We start from the raw sequence: 14663 nt of genomic DNA, 5'->3' as shown, positions 1-14663 counted from the left end.
TTTTCCACTTGTTCATCCCCATAAGAAAAGCACTCCAGGGTTCTGTGTTACGGGAGTTGAGTTCAGTTTCTCTCTCTCTTTCTCTCTCTCTCTCTTCTATTGCAATAGTCTTGAATAAAGTCTTCCTTCCCTGTTTAATATGTCTGGTGTAATGTTTCTTTGACACTCCAGAGGAATGTAAGCTCTGTGAGGTGAGTGATCAGCCTGTTTTGTCATTGTTGTGTCTCTATCACCAATGCACTCACTTGTTATTTATTGGATCCATAAATCACGTCTTCTCGAGTCAATTGGACCAAGCTTTGAATCCTTTCTTTTATTAGCTATGTGGCTTTGAACGACTTGCTAATTCTCTAATTTTCAGTTTAGCTCAGTAAAATGGGGAAAAAGAAAAGCAATCTAATATCATGAATTTGCTACAAAGATTATACAGTGTATTAATATACATAAAGCATTCGCAATAAGTGAAACCTTTTGTAATTATTGTTATAGTTTTATCTGGTGAACTTAAGAGTGTTATATGTGGGCATTTTAAAAGGCCATGCTTTCATAAAAACAAAAATGAGGAATAGAGAAAGTCCAGGAAAAATGAAAAGGACAGAGTAGCTGATAAAAAAATACAAAAATTGAGAGGGAGAAGGTAGGTAGGCTTCAGGAAAAAAACTAAATAGTATGTGATACAACAGGCTAAGTGGAATTCTATAGTTTTTTTATGCTTGTTTCTCAGGTAGAATAAGACAGTGTAGTGTGCCTCCATACCAATTGTTACCATGGGTTAGCTCTGTAGCTCATTGAAAGGTGTGGCAACATTCCCAGAAGGATGGCCTTCTTAGGCTGTGCCTTCTGGGTGGTCCAGTAATGCTTTTTACAGGGTCATCTGTCTGGAACTCATCACAAGAGTGAGCAACACCCAGTCTAACCCACTGCTATATTCCTCTGAGACTTGGTTCCTGAACTATCACGAAAATAATAATATCTCCTATAATAAAGAAAGAAGGGGCCAGGCACGGTGGCTCACGCCTGTAATCCCAGCACTTTGGGAGGACAAGGCAGGTGGATCATGAGGTCAGGAGATCGAGATCATCTTGGCTAACAAGGTGAAGCCTCGTCTGTACTAAAAAATACAAAAATTAGCCAGGCGTGGTGGTGGACACCTGTAGTCCCAGCTACTCAGGAGGCTGAGACAGGAGAATGGCGTGAACCCAGGAGGCAGAGCTTGCAGTGAGCCAAGACTGTGTCACTGCACTCCAGCCTGGGCAACAGAGCAAGACTCTGTCTCAAAAAAAAAAAAAAAGAAAGAAGGCATATTTAATGCATGTTCAAACAGTAAAATACAGTGTTGCAGCCAAGGGAAATATTTAATGGCATTAGAAAGAAGAATACTTTTATCAGGAAAGAATGCAACTAGGAGGCCAGTTTTAGTTCAGCCTCATTATGGAAATCTGTCCTTCCCACTGTGGAAGCGTGGCAGAGAGACATACAAGTTACTGACCAGAGAGATTTAGGCATTTAAAAAGAAAGGAGCACATGGGTGACTTTACACAGAAGTAAATTATCCCTGAGGCCATAATAGCAGCGGGCTATTGAAAAAGAGGGAAACCCCTAAAGGACCAAATTATATAAATCTATGAAGGCAGGACAAGCAGTGAAAAGGGCTCTAGAGAGGTAAGAAGATATAACATACGAGCTGTGAATGGAAATATGGAAAATTTCTGCCACTGATTCTGTGCTAGGAATATGAAATGTTATATTTTGAAACTCAATAAAATGGAATTTGTGAACAAAATGGTGAAAGCCTAATAAGATACAAACTTGACCATGACAGAAATGTCCTGTAGACAAATTTAGCTCAGGATCTATCACTCATTTCTAGTGATTCTCTATACATGTGTGTTTGGGGAGAGAGGGGCAAGGAGTGAAGAGGGAAAGTTGGACATTAATACCAAAAAGATACTGTATGGGAGTCATGAATTTTGTATATATTTTCCTCTTCAACCTATAGTATAGTAAATTACACGTGGTTTCATTCATTTGTGTAGTTTCACTCATTTTTAGTTTTTTATTTCATTTCCTTTACCCAAGAAAATGAAGCTCCCAGAGATTTACATAAGTTAATATCCAGACCAAGTAGATGCCAGATGCCCATTTCAGCCAAGATGATGATGCCCGGAGAATTACCCTGTAGAGCCCCCCACCCACCACTTGTACTAAGCTTATTTCTCATTTATCCTAAATTTTCAGACTCTCCTTAAACTTTGTTATAGAAGAAAGTAAAAGTCATGGAATTACAGCCACAACTGTTCCCCAGGGTTAAATCTTCAGTTCTTTATCCACTTCATGCAATGTATTACTTTTTGAGATGTAACTTAAACCAAACAATTAATCTCTTATGACACAGTGATACTCTTACACATATATACACATCTCCCTTTTGATCTGAAGGCCCACACAATCTTCCATGCCTTATGGGATCAACGCTACCTCTTCCTTATTAACCCTTTGCATTATCATTTATGTGACACTCTTGCAGTTTTTAGAGCTGCCAAGTAGTTTTCAAAAAACTCTGAAAACTATGCCATAAAATTTCAGAAATTATTTTGTTACCATTAATAACATAAAACTTTGTAACATTCTATTTATGGAGATAGAGAAACACAGCTATATAAAAATCTATTTCATAGTTTTACATCACATTTTTTCAATTTATGCATGATGACAGTCCAATCACTAGTTAGAAGATAATATTTGCTTTTTGCTCATTTGCTTATTTAGCAACTAATTGCTGAATGCTACCTTATGCCAGGTATTTCTTCTAGTTGCTTCAGATACATCAATGGCAAAACAGACAAAAATTCCTGCTCACATGCAGCTTACATTCTAGCATCACTGAAAAACAAAAATAAAACAAAACAAAAACCAGAAAGCAGCTATGAGGTTAATCACTAGGAAAGACCCCTTCCTAAAGAACCAATTTACTGATGTGAAGGTCCAAGTGTATACTCCCAGTTTTGTCTTGGTTCAGGTTAATATAATCTTACTCCAAGAGTTTAATAGATTAACATAATGAAATAATTGTCCTTGTTCATGCAAGCGTCTAATGACACAGAATTGCTAACATAATACAACAGCACATGTTATTCATGCAGGTGCTCAATGGAGGCATCTCTGTTGGCAGTGACTTTATTCCATGAGGTGCTTCAGCAACCCAGGTCCTTCCACCCTGTGTTTCCACTGTTTCTTAGCATCTCAGAGTCTTCTCCATTCAGTAGATGGAAAAAATGTATGGAGAAAGACAACCTTCTCCTTTACAGGATCAGCCTGTGTATTTAGTCTGTTCTCACGCTGCTAATAAAGACATACCCAAGACTAGGTAATTTATAAAGGAAAGAGGTTTAATGGACTCACAGTTCCACCTGGCTGGGGAAGCCTCATAATCATGGTGGAAGATTAAGAAAGAGAAAAGGGATGTATTTCATGGCAGCAGTAAAGAGAGCATGTGCAGGGGAACTGCCCTTTATAAAACCATCAGATCTGTGAGACTTATTCACTATCACAAAGATGGCATGGGATTCAATTATGTCCCACCAGGTCCCTCCCATGACATGTGGGGATTATTACAATTCAAGGTAAGATTTGGGTGGGAACACAGAACCAAACCATATCATTCTGCCCTGGTCCCTCCCAAATCTCACATCCTTTTAAAAACCAATCATGCTTTCCAACAGTCCCCCAAAGTCTTAACTCATTCAGCATCAACCCAAAAGTCCACAGTCCAAAGTCTCATCTGAGACAAGGCAAGTCCCTTCTGCCTATGAGCCTGTAAAATCAAATGCAAGTTAGTTACTTTCTAGATACAATGGAAGTACAAGCACTGGGTAAATACAGCCGTTTAAAGTGGAAGAAATTGGCCAAAACAAAGGGGCTAACAGGCCCTACGCAAGTCTAAAATCCAACAAGGCAGCCAAATCTTAAAGTTCCAAAATGATCTCAGTTGACTCCATGTCTCATATCTAGGTCACACTGATGCAAGAAGTGGGCTCCCATGTCCGTGGGCACCTCCACTCCTGTGGCTTTGCAGGGTACTGCCCTGCTCCTGGCTGCTTTCATGGACTGGCATTGAGTGTCTGCAACTTTTCAAGGTACACAGTGCAAGATATTGGTGGATCTACCATTCTAGGGTCCGGAAAATGGTGGTCCACTTCTCACAGCTCCACTAGGCAGTGCCCTGTAGAGATTCTGTGGGGGCTCCAACTCCACATTTCCCTCTGCACTGCCCTAGCAGAGGTTCTCCATGAGGGCCCTGCCCTTGCAGCAAACTTCTGCCTGGACATCCAGGCATTTCCATACATCCTCTGAAATCTAGGAGGAAGTTCTCAAACCTCAATTCTTGACTTCTGTGCACCCACAGGATAAACATCACATGGAAGCTGCCAAGGCTTGGGGCTTGCACCCTCTGGAGCCACAGCCTGAGCTGTACCTCGGCCCCTTTTAGCCACAGCTGGAACAGCTGGGATGTATGCCACCAAGTCCCTAGGTAGCACACAGCAGGAGGGCCCGGGCCCAGCCCATGAAGCCATTTTTTCCTCCTAGGTCTCCAGGCCTGTGATGGGAGGGACTGCCGCAAAGGTCTCTGACATGCCTTAGAGACATTTTCCCCATGGTCTTGGTGGTTAACATTGGGCTCCTTGTTACTTATGCAAATTTCTACATCAGGCTTGAATTTCTCCACAGAAAATGGGCTTTTGTTTTTTATTGCATCGTCAGGCTGCAAATTTTCTAAACTTTTATGCTCTGCTTCCTCTTGAACAGTTTGTCGCTTAGAAATTTCTTCCACCAGATACCCTAAATCGTCTCTCTCAAGTTCAAAGTTCCACATATCTCTAGGACAGGGACAAAATGCCATCAGTCTTTAAGTATAGCAAGAGTGATCTTTACTCCTCCAGTCCCCAGCAATTTCCTCATCTCCATCTGAGACCACCTCAGCCTCGACCTTATTGTCCATATCACTATCAGCATTTTGGTCAAAGCCATTTAACAAGTATCCAGGAAGTTCCAAACTTTCCCACATCTTCCTGTCTTCTGAGCCTTTCAACTCTTTAGGAGATTTAAAACTTTCCCATATTTTCCTATCTTCTTCTGAGCCCTCCAAAATGTTCCAACTTCTGCCTGTTACTCAGTTCTAAAATCACTTCCACATTTTCCGGTATCTTTACAGCAATGCCCAACTACCTGATACCAATTTACTGTATTAGTCTATTCTCACACTGCTAATAAAGACATATGTGAGACTGGGTAATTTAAGGAAATAAATAAAGGAAAGAGGTTTAAAGGACTCACAGTTTCACATGGCTGGGGCAGCCTCACAATCATGGCAGAAGATGAAGGAAGAGCAAAGGGATGTCTTGCCCCTGCAAGAAGGCATGTGCAGTGGAACTGCCCTTTATAAAACCATCAGATCTCATGAGACTTATTTACCATTATGAGACCAACTTACGGGAAAAACTTCCCCCATGATTCAATTACCTTCCAATTGGTCCCTCCCATGATACATGGGGATTGTTACAATTCAAGGTGAGAGTTGGGTGGGGACACAGAACCAAACCATATCAGCCTTAAACTAACATTTCTTCTGCTCAAATTTTATTTGTGAGAATTAGTCACATTGCCCCGCCTGAAGGTAAGGAATAGGGATCTGGGACAGGTAGTCCCTGGCTAGGCAGCTACATCCAGCTGACAGCTCTATAACATGAAAGGAGAAGCACAAGTTTTGGTCCACGGAGAGCAGTCTCTACTATAATTGCTACTGCAAACATAGACTATGTTTTTCTCTGCATGTCAGACATAAAAGCTTATTAAGCAAAATATCTGAGAAGTTACTGTTGCCATGAACAAACATCCAAACATGCAGCAGTGCTCAGGAACACCTCTCAACATGTATGTAATACTCAGTATTATATTTTCTGCAGTAATCTAAGAATTATTTATCATATCACAAGGAATATTTACTGTGGTAGTTAATATTATATGCCACCTTCACTAGGCTATTGTTATAGACTGAATGTGTGTGTTCACCCAAAATTCATATGTTGAAACCAAATCCCTAATGTGATGATATTAGAAGGTGGGGTCTTTGAGAGCTGATTAGGCCATGTGGGTGGAGCCCTCATGAATGGAATTAGTGCTCTTATGAAAGAGGCACCAGAGACCTCTCAACCCCTTCCACCATATTCAGGGAGAAAACTGCCATCCATGAAGCAGAAAGTGGGCCCTCACTAGATGTCTAATTTGCCAGAGCTGATATTGGACTTCCAATACTCTAGAAGTGAGAGGAAGAAATTTCTATCGTTTTTTAAGCACCTCAGTTTATGGTATTTTGTTTAGCAGCCCAAATGGACTAAGACAGCATGGTGACCAATTGTTTGGTCAAACACCAGCCCAGAGGTTGCTGTAAAAGTATTTTATAGATGTAATTAACATTTACATCAATTGATTTTAAGTGAAGAAGATTATCCTTGATAATATGGGTGTACATCAACCAATCAGTTGGAGGCCTTAAGAGTGAAAACTGAGGTTTCCAGAAGAAGGAATTCTGCCTCATGAATGCAACATCTACCCTTGCCTAAGTTTCCAAATTGTCAGATTGCTCCACGAATTTCAGATTTCCAGGCCCCACTAACTCCTGAGCCACACCTCCTCGACCCTCTGTTTCAAACTCTATTTCTCTCTCTCTCCTATTGGTTGAACCCTTGGAATCTATGAATATGATTTCTTCTATCAGCTAAAATAGATGCCTGAATAATGCCCACTAAACGTTCTGAGAACCAGTTGTTAAGTAGGTTAAGAATTAATGAAACATAAGTAGGTTTGAATATAAAACAAAAAAATAAGGATTGCTTTCTAAACCACTGGATGTATACTTCTAAATAGATAGAAACCTACATATAAGCATGAGTGTCCACATTTAACAATTATATGTGTGCACATACACACTAACTTAACACACCCCACGCACTGCTGCTAACCCCATTGCCATGATGAATTCACCTACATTTTACCATTTGAAAGGGCAGGGTTTTTCTCATACAACCTTCTGGGATAATCTGCTGTAGTCAATTTGCTTTCAAATTCCAGCTCTGTGACTTAGTCAGTGTAAACATAGACAAGTTATTTAACCTTTTAAAACTTCAAATGCATAATATAAATAATGGGTGTGTTAGATATGAGTTCTAAATTTCTTTTCAAAGAATCAATATGTCAGTATGTTCAATTCTTTGACTTCTACTTTTAAACTTTACTTCCTCATAAAGCAACCTTTCTCGATTACCGGCTCCACCCTGACTCATTTCAATCACCTGCTCTGCCCTGACACATTCTGATTACCTGCTACCTGCTCCTCCCTAACTCATTCTCCACCCTGCATAACCATTTTTCCCGCCAAACCACTTATCCTGACCCTGTCACTCTCTTTAAATCAGCCAATCGGAATGAGTTTAGCCTGTGCAGTCTACCCTAGCCAATAGGGGAAGGACAGAGCAGCAGGGGCCACGCGCGTCAGGGTTAAGAACCCCTTCCCTGCCCTTGTCCAAGTGGGCTCACCATTGCTCCCTCTGTAAGGGCGTACCCATCTATAGAAATAACCTGCCTTGCTGAGAATTACAAAGAAAATTTTATATTCAAGTGCTATTTCTTTTGCGGCACCGAAACTTTATTTATAACGATTGTTATAATAGTTCCTAACTCATAGTTTTTTGTGAGAATTAAAAGATGTAATCTGTGAGAAGTGTAAAACATTTAGCAGTATATAAACAGTTAATTAATGCTGATTATTCTTATTGTTGCTATTAGTTTTATTATTAGACATTATATTTCTTCTCTTTCAAAGATACAACAATAACATTCTTCAGATAAATTGAAAGGATGTGATGCCTTGGGCTAGATGTTGGTAGATTAAAAATCCAAATGTCAAAATGTAGCTGTATATAGATAAGGTAAGAATAACCTCTTTTTTGTCACTGCAGTGGAAAGAGTAACAGTAAAAATTCAAACAGAATAAAAGTAATAAATAGAAATGTTAGAAAATAGTACTTAAATTGTACGACTGCTATTTTATTATTGCCTTGAAAGGAAAAGAGAGATCCACTAATGAGTCACAGATGTGTCATTAAAATTAAGGGAATACTTAATTATCTTTGGAGACAGGCTTCTACAACTCATATTATAGTGTTCTACACTCATATTATAGATGAAAATCTCCCTATTACTCCTTCATAACAGATATTAAAGTTCCATGGATTTTTCAAAAGCCAAAAAATATAATTTAAAAGCAATCAGATGAGAATTTTCATAAACCTCCTTTACCACATCCCCCATCCATGCCAGCTTTTGTGCCCATATATTTTGCCTTCCTTTTGGCTATTGAAGTGAAATGTCTACCTCCTCTCCTGGTGGAAATATGATGCATCTCATCACTTGGTTAATTCCTTATCTGGTACACTAGACCCTGGATTTACTTTCATCTCCCCTACTCGGGTACATCATGCCTCACTCTGACAGTTCTCCCCTCTTTCTTTCTCCTATGCGATCAAAACATCAAAACATTCTTCTCTACTGTATCCTTCCCATCAGTACAACTGTGCTTTTATTTCTGTCATCCCTAATATACAATCAAACCTAAAACAAAACCTTACCCCTCTTCTCTCTCTAGTTACTGACACATCTCTCTATTCAATTTTGCATCAAAAACTCCTTACCAGACTCAGTTTCTCCAAGTCCCACCTCCTAATCTTCTTCACTTACTCCAGTCCAGTTTTTGTTCCCATCACTCCAATGAAGTGGCACTAGTTAGGATCACCCATGACCTCCAAGTTGCTGAATCCTGTGACCAACTCTCAGCTCACATTTAACTTTATCAACAGCATTTGACTGAGAGGATCATTCCCTTCTCCTTCAGATCCTTTCTTCTGTTGGCTTCCAAGGCAGCACTCGGATTTTCTGACCCGGAGCCATGCATTCTCAGTCTCTTTGGAAGTTCTCTTATTTCACTAACTGATATAGTTAGTTCAATCTTTAGTCTTCTCCTCTCTAGCCACAATCTTTATATCCAGGCATTGGTTTGATACATGCTTTGTATTTTGAAGACTCCTGTCCTAGTCTGTTTTCTGGTGGTTATAATAGAATACCTGACACTGGGCAATTTATACACACACACACACACACACACATACACACACACACATATGTATGTGTGTATATATATATAAATTGCTTCATTTACATAGTGTGTGTATATATATATACACACATATATATGAAGCAATTTATATATATATATGAATGAAGCAATTTATTTTTAACAGTTATGGAGACTGAGAAGCTCAGGGTTGAGAGCCCATATCTGGTGAGAGCCTTCTTGCTGGTGGGGACTCTGCACAGTCCCAAGGCAGTGGAGAGCATCACATGGTGAGGGGACCAAGTGTGCTAACTCAGGTCTCTCCTCTCTCTGCTTATAAAGCCACCAGTCCCAATCTTGTGATAACTCATTAATCTATTAATTCATTAACTCATTAATCTATTAATTCATGAATAGATTCATTTATTCGGGAGGGCTCTGTCCTCATGACCCAATTACCTCTTAAAAGTCCCACCTCTCAATATTGCCACATAGGGAATTAAATTTCAACATGAGTTTGGAGGGGACGAACATTCAAACTGTAACAACACCCACAATTATATCTTTAGTTCCGACAGGTCTTCTTAACTACAAATTCTTACATTCAATATTTAAAAGCCTACCGTATAGTCTAAAAGACATCTCAAATTCACATATTCAAAACTGAACTTCCCAACCCACCGCCCCCATATGCCATAACCATAGTGTTCTCCATCTCAGTCAATGACAACTCTATTTATCCATTTGTTCACGGACTCCTTTGACAGCATTCCTTTTTTTTTTTTTTCTTTTGAGACAGGGTCTGACTCCATTGCCCAGGCTTGAGTGCAGTGGTGTGATCTCCACTCACTCCTGAGCTCAGGTAATTCTCTCACTTCAGCCTCCCAAGTAGTTGGGACTACAGGTGCATGCCACCGCAACTGGCTAATTTTTTATATTTTTAGTAGAGATGAGGTTTTGCCATGTTGGCCAGGCTGGTCTTGAACTCCTGGCCTCAAGTGATCTGCCCACCTCAGCCTCCCAAAGTGCTGGGATTACAGGCATGAGCCACTGCACCTGGCCTGACATAATTCTTGAGTCTTCTATTTTTCTCACAGTCTACATCTAATTTATCAGAAAATCCTGTCTTCAAAATATATCCAGTGATCCCACCACTTCTTACCATTATCATTGTGTCAAAGAAAAAATGACACTATATCAAGTTATACAGGTAAGAAAGACTTTATTCAAGGCTATTGAACTAGAGGAGAAAGGCCTGGAGTTCAACTTTTCTGAGACAAAAAGCTGGAAAGTGTTTAAAAGCTGTGTCAGGAGAGGATCATTGGCCACCTGTGTTTGCTAATTGGCCTTACCCAAAAGAAAAGTAAACTTTATCCTACCTTCACGACAGGGGATAGTTTTACAACTTGGAATAAGCCATTCCTGAAGTCACACTCCTAATTCCTGTAGAAGCTGGGAGACAAGGCCACAGTCACCTTTAATTTCATTTTATCTCTTACTTAACTTGCCCCAGCGACACTAGTTTTTTTGATGTTCTTTGAATATAAGAACCAAACTCCCTATTCAGGGCCTTGGCAATGTTTTGGACTCTTATGTAACTTGTCCTAAAAACCTTAGAGATTAATTTACATCTACATAAGAACAATTATTATTTACATATTTTGAATACTTTGTATTTCTATATTGAGGCTCATAATTTCCTCAAAATATGTTAAACTTTAAAGCAATCCTTAGTGATAAATTTAGAAGTTTTTAATTTTATAGACTTTTTAAAAAAACAAATGCACATATCCATGTTCTAACATATTGCATTCTGCATTTGGGGGACTTTTTCTCATCCGGGAGTTGAATCAACATTTTCTGGGTACCTTCCATGTGCCAGGTCCTGGTACTAAGCATGTAAATCTTCATACCTTAGTGCCCAATACAAAGTCTTGCACACATAGTCAATACTCAGTAAAATATTTATTGGTGACATCCACATTGGCATCACTTGACTAAATGCTATACATGCAAAAAGTGGCATTTATTGTATGTCAAGAGCTTCGCATAAATTATTCTATTAGATCCTCCAACAATGCTATGAGGAAGGAGTTATTTACATTTTGAAGATTTTAAAAAACAGAGTTTAGAGCAATTTTCTAATAGGCCTAAGGGATAGAATATGATGCAAACTTTGGAATACAACCCTAGTCTAGCAGACTCCAAATTCCTTGAACTTGCTCTGCATCATACTGCTTTTCCCATTTTATAGGGGAGAAACCAGGTCCAAAGAGGCTACATGATTTCTGTAAACATTAACTTGCCAGGAAAATATAGCTTATAACACTCTGAATAATGACTGAGTCCCACTGAGCTAAAATAAAGGATAGTATGTGATTATATCAAAATGGAACAGGAATATGAAAGAGGAAGAGACAAATGTGGGTGGGAACAGCTGTGAAGGCTTCATGGAGGAGGTGAGGATTAAGTCTCAAAGAATGTTGTAATCAGATAGAAGGGAATGCTGTGAGAAACACAACTAGCGGAGTCTCAGAAGCAGGAATATGCATCAGCGTTCAAGGGGAAATAAGGAAATGGGCTGAGTGATACGAAGGTGTGAGTTAGACAGTGGCATGAAATCAGGTTACAGATTGCAGGTAAACAGGCTCTGAAGACTTTGAATGACAAGATGAATTAATTGAATATACTGAATTAGTAATTGAATTAAAGAATTAAAGTAACTGAATTAAATTGAATAAAAGAATATAATTTATATATAATATAAAGAATATAATTTAAGAGAGGACCCAGGTTAAGTTAAAGATCATCTTAGTTTACCAAAGCCCAGGTGAAGAGAGACCTTATTAATCTAAAAAATTTACTATCAAATTTAGAAGAAAACACACACATTTAAGCTCAAAAATGCAAGGTACTGAACAACATGCAGAACATGTTAACATTTGGTGACAGAAAATGACTACCAATTATACATGCATATATATTTACATATCCATTAACTAACTCCATGACAATACATAATTAGAAACAGTGGTTATCTCTGGGAAGAGGAATGGAGTGACTGGGAAACACAGACAAAAGTGAGATGTGATTTTCATTTTATTTGTCCTTTTATACCTCTGGGATTTTTCTACCATGTACTTGTATTAACGATTGTAATCAACTATTTTGAAAGGACCAGCAACATGAACAAAGACAGAGAGGTTGGAAAGAACAGGATGTGTCTGAGGTTTTCGGTGAGGCTGAGAGCCTGGGGAAGAGGGGAATATAAGCCTGGAAGAAGTCAGGAAGGCATTGTGAACATGCTTTTGTGCTATTCTGGGGTTTTGTTTATGATTATATCTCTGTCAGCCAACAATGCTGAGACACAGCAAGTATTCAATAGGTTAATAAATGAAAAAGAAGCAAACAACAGCAATCCGTGAAATTATTCCTGCATATTATGCTCTTCTCTGAGCCTACTTTCCTATCATTAAAAGCAGGGGTTTGAGCCTGGATACTTTTTAAGGTCCTTGCTCGTTTTTATAGTCTATGATTTGGATTCACAATTTGCCTCCTGTTGGCTGAATACAAGAGCATTGATTCTTTCAGATCACTGAAACGATGACCAAGAATCAGTTATCTTTTCTCAGAAGATATTACATTTAAAACTAAAACTTCATCCAGATTCCCAAATACTTATTATCTTTAACATACATTAACTATCTTCTGAGTAGTTTTCAATGGCAATTTATTATGAAAATAATATAAGGCTATATAGGAGGGTATATTTTAATCAGGTTCTGTTCACTAAAAGTCCTAAAGTAGGTAAGCAGTTACTAGGGATGGCTACTACATGGATAAAATACAATTTCCAATCAGAACAGCATATATCCAAGAGCAAGCTTCTCGTGGCTGCAATATCCTCAATCCCCACCAAACTCCCACCTCTCCCGACATAAATCATTTCTTCACTCTTGATAAAAATTAACTCATACAAGTTATAAGACTTTTACTTCTCTTTCCTGTTAGATTGAGCATCTCTACAGTGTCCTTCTCTTCTCCCCAGACTGAAGTATATGTCCAGAGTGTAAATACCAGTAGGACTGGATATTCATGAAGATAAATGTGTTTGTTTATCAAATTCTCCTTTTGTACTGTTTGCCAAAGACAGGATGTTCCTAGGATATGGTCTCACCTATTTTATAGGTGAGAAAACAGGTCCAAAGGGATTGGACTCTCATCATTTGGCTGTTCAATCTTAGAAAGTCACTTTTCTTTCTTCACTTTTCAAGGGTCAGTTTTCTCATATCTACAAGGAAGGGAAGTTAACTGAATGTATACGAATTTGCCAATGTCTCCACCTCCAAATTATTTCCATGCCTAGTGGTGCTGTAGGAGTTATTAAGTAATTATTTTAGGCAGATAGAGAGGAAAACGGGTCCTTGAAAAGTTTTCATTTTTAAAACAGCTCTTAGAGCCAGGCCAGCAATCTTTGATATGCAAATACAGGCCATTAGAAACTGGGTCCACCCAAACATGGCATTCCCTCGGCCTTCTGGCCCTTGCCCCTGCCCCACATATTCTGGGCAACGTGGCCGCCTCCACATATCCCCACGTGTGTAGAATATCATGGCACCCTGCATTTGCATATTAAAACGCTGGGGTGGGAGGGCCAACGTTTTCCACTGGCTCCATGAATGATATGCCTGGTCAAACCAATCCTCTGAGCTCTATGCAAATCAAACACTGCCTTCTCCAGCCTACTGGCTGGTATCTGTGGCACTTGCGGTTTCCTCTTTCAGCTTTGGAGCCCCCTTCCTTCTGTCTCTGTAAGGCTAGCCTCTTCCTTCTGCCTTCTCTTTTCTTTCTTGCCTATTAAACTCTCCACTCCTTAAAACCACTCCACGTGTGTCCGTGTTGTTTTAGCTAATCCACACGAGACAAGAGTCCTGGTGTTCCTCTACTCATTGGAGCCATATCAGTGGTAAAACTTAATCAAAACTATATCAATATAATATAAGCAGTGCCACCAAACGTAGAGACTGCTCAGGAATAAAGATGAGGATGACCCCAATAAGATCCATGACCATGTTCTAAAGCATGGCAAATACAATGGACTGAAGAAGTGAGTAAAAAATTCCATAAGTAAACACATTATGTGGTAGAGTTACTAACCTAATTTTTCCTTCAAATGATATGAATTTCGTAAGGAATATACGGTCTATTCATTGTGATTAGTATAGTATTCCTCCATTCTGGACAGTAATTTACTTACATATTCCAATTCCTTAAGGAAACTCAGTAGAGAACTTTCAAAGGAGTTCTTCATAAATACCTCAAGATTATCAGATACGCAGCAGAAACTTGAACTGGGACCCTGCTTGGTCCACGTAGGAAAACAGCCACCCCATAACCAAATGCCAGTTACTGGAAACTAAAGATGTGCTTCCTCTTTAATATGCACTTCACCCAGAATTGCTACTATGAGGTAGTCAGGATTCTGAACCTCATAGTG

At 39.2% G+C, this 14663-nt stretch overlaps 1 long non-coding RNA gene across 2 annotated transcripts in view; it reads right to left on the bottom strand.

The window, feature by feature from the left end:
* Positions 1–14558, bottom strand: part of LOC115934339 (uncharacterized) — a 52960-nt gene extending 38402 nt beyond the window's left edge. For both annotated transcript variants that reach the window (XR_004070166.3, XR_004070167.3), the window contains exon 1: positions 14424–14558. This is a non-coding gene — a long non-coding RNA (uncharacterized lncRNA). The remainder of the gene's footprint in view (positions 1–14423) is intronic.
* Positions 14559–14663: the final 105 nt, after the last annotated feature.

The sequence above is a fragment of the Gorilla gorilla genome, chromosome 3, assembly GCF_029281585.2.
Source record: "Gorilla gorilla gorilla isolate KB3781 chromosome 3, NHGRI_mGorGor1-v2.1_pri, whole genome shotgun sequence".
Lineage (NCBI taxonomy): Eukaryota > Metazoa > Chordata > Mammalia > Primates > Hominidae > Gorilla > Gorilla gorilla.
This window is presented reverse-complemented; position numbering and strand designations above follow the sequence as displayed.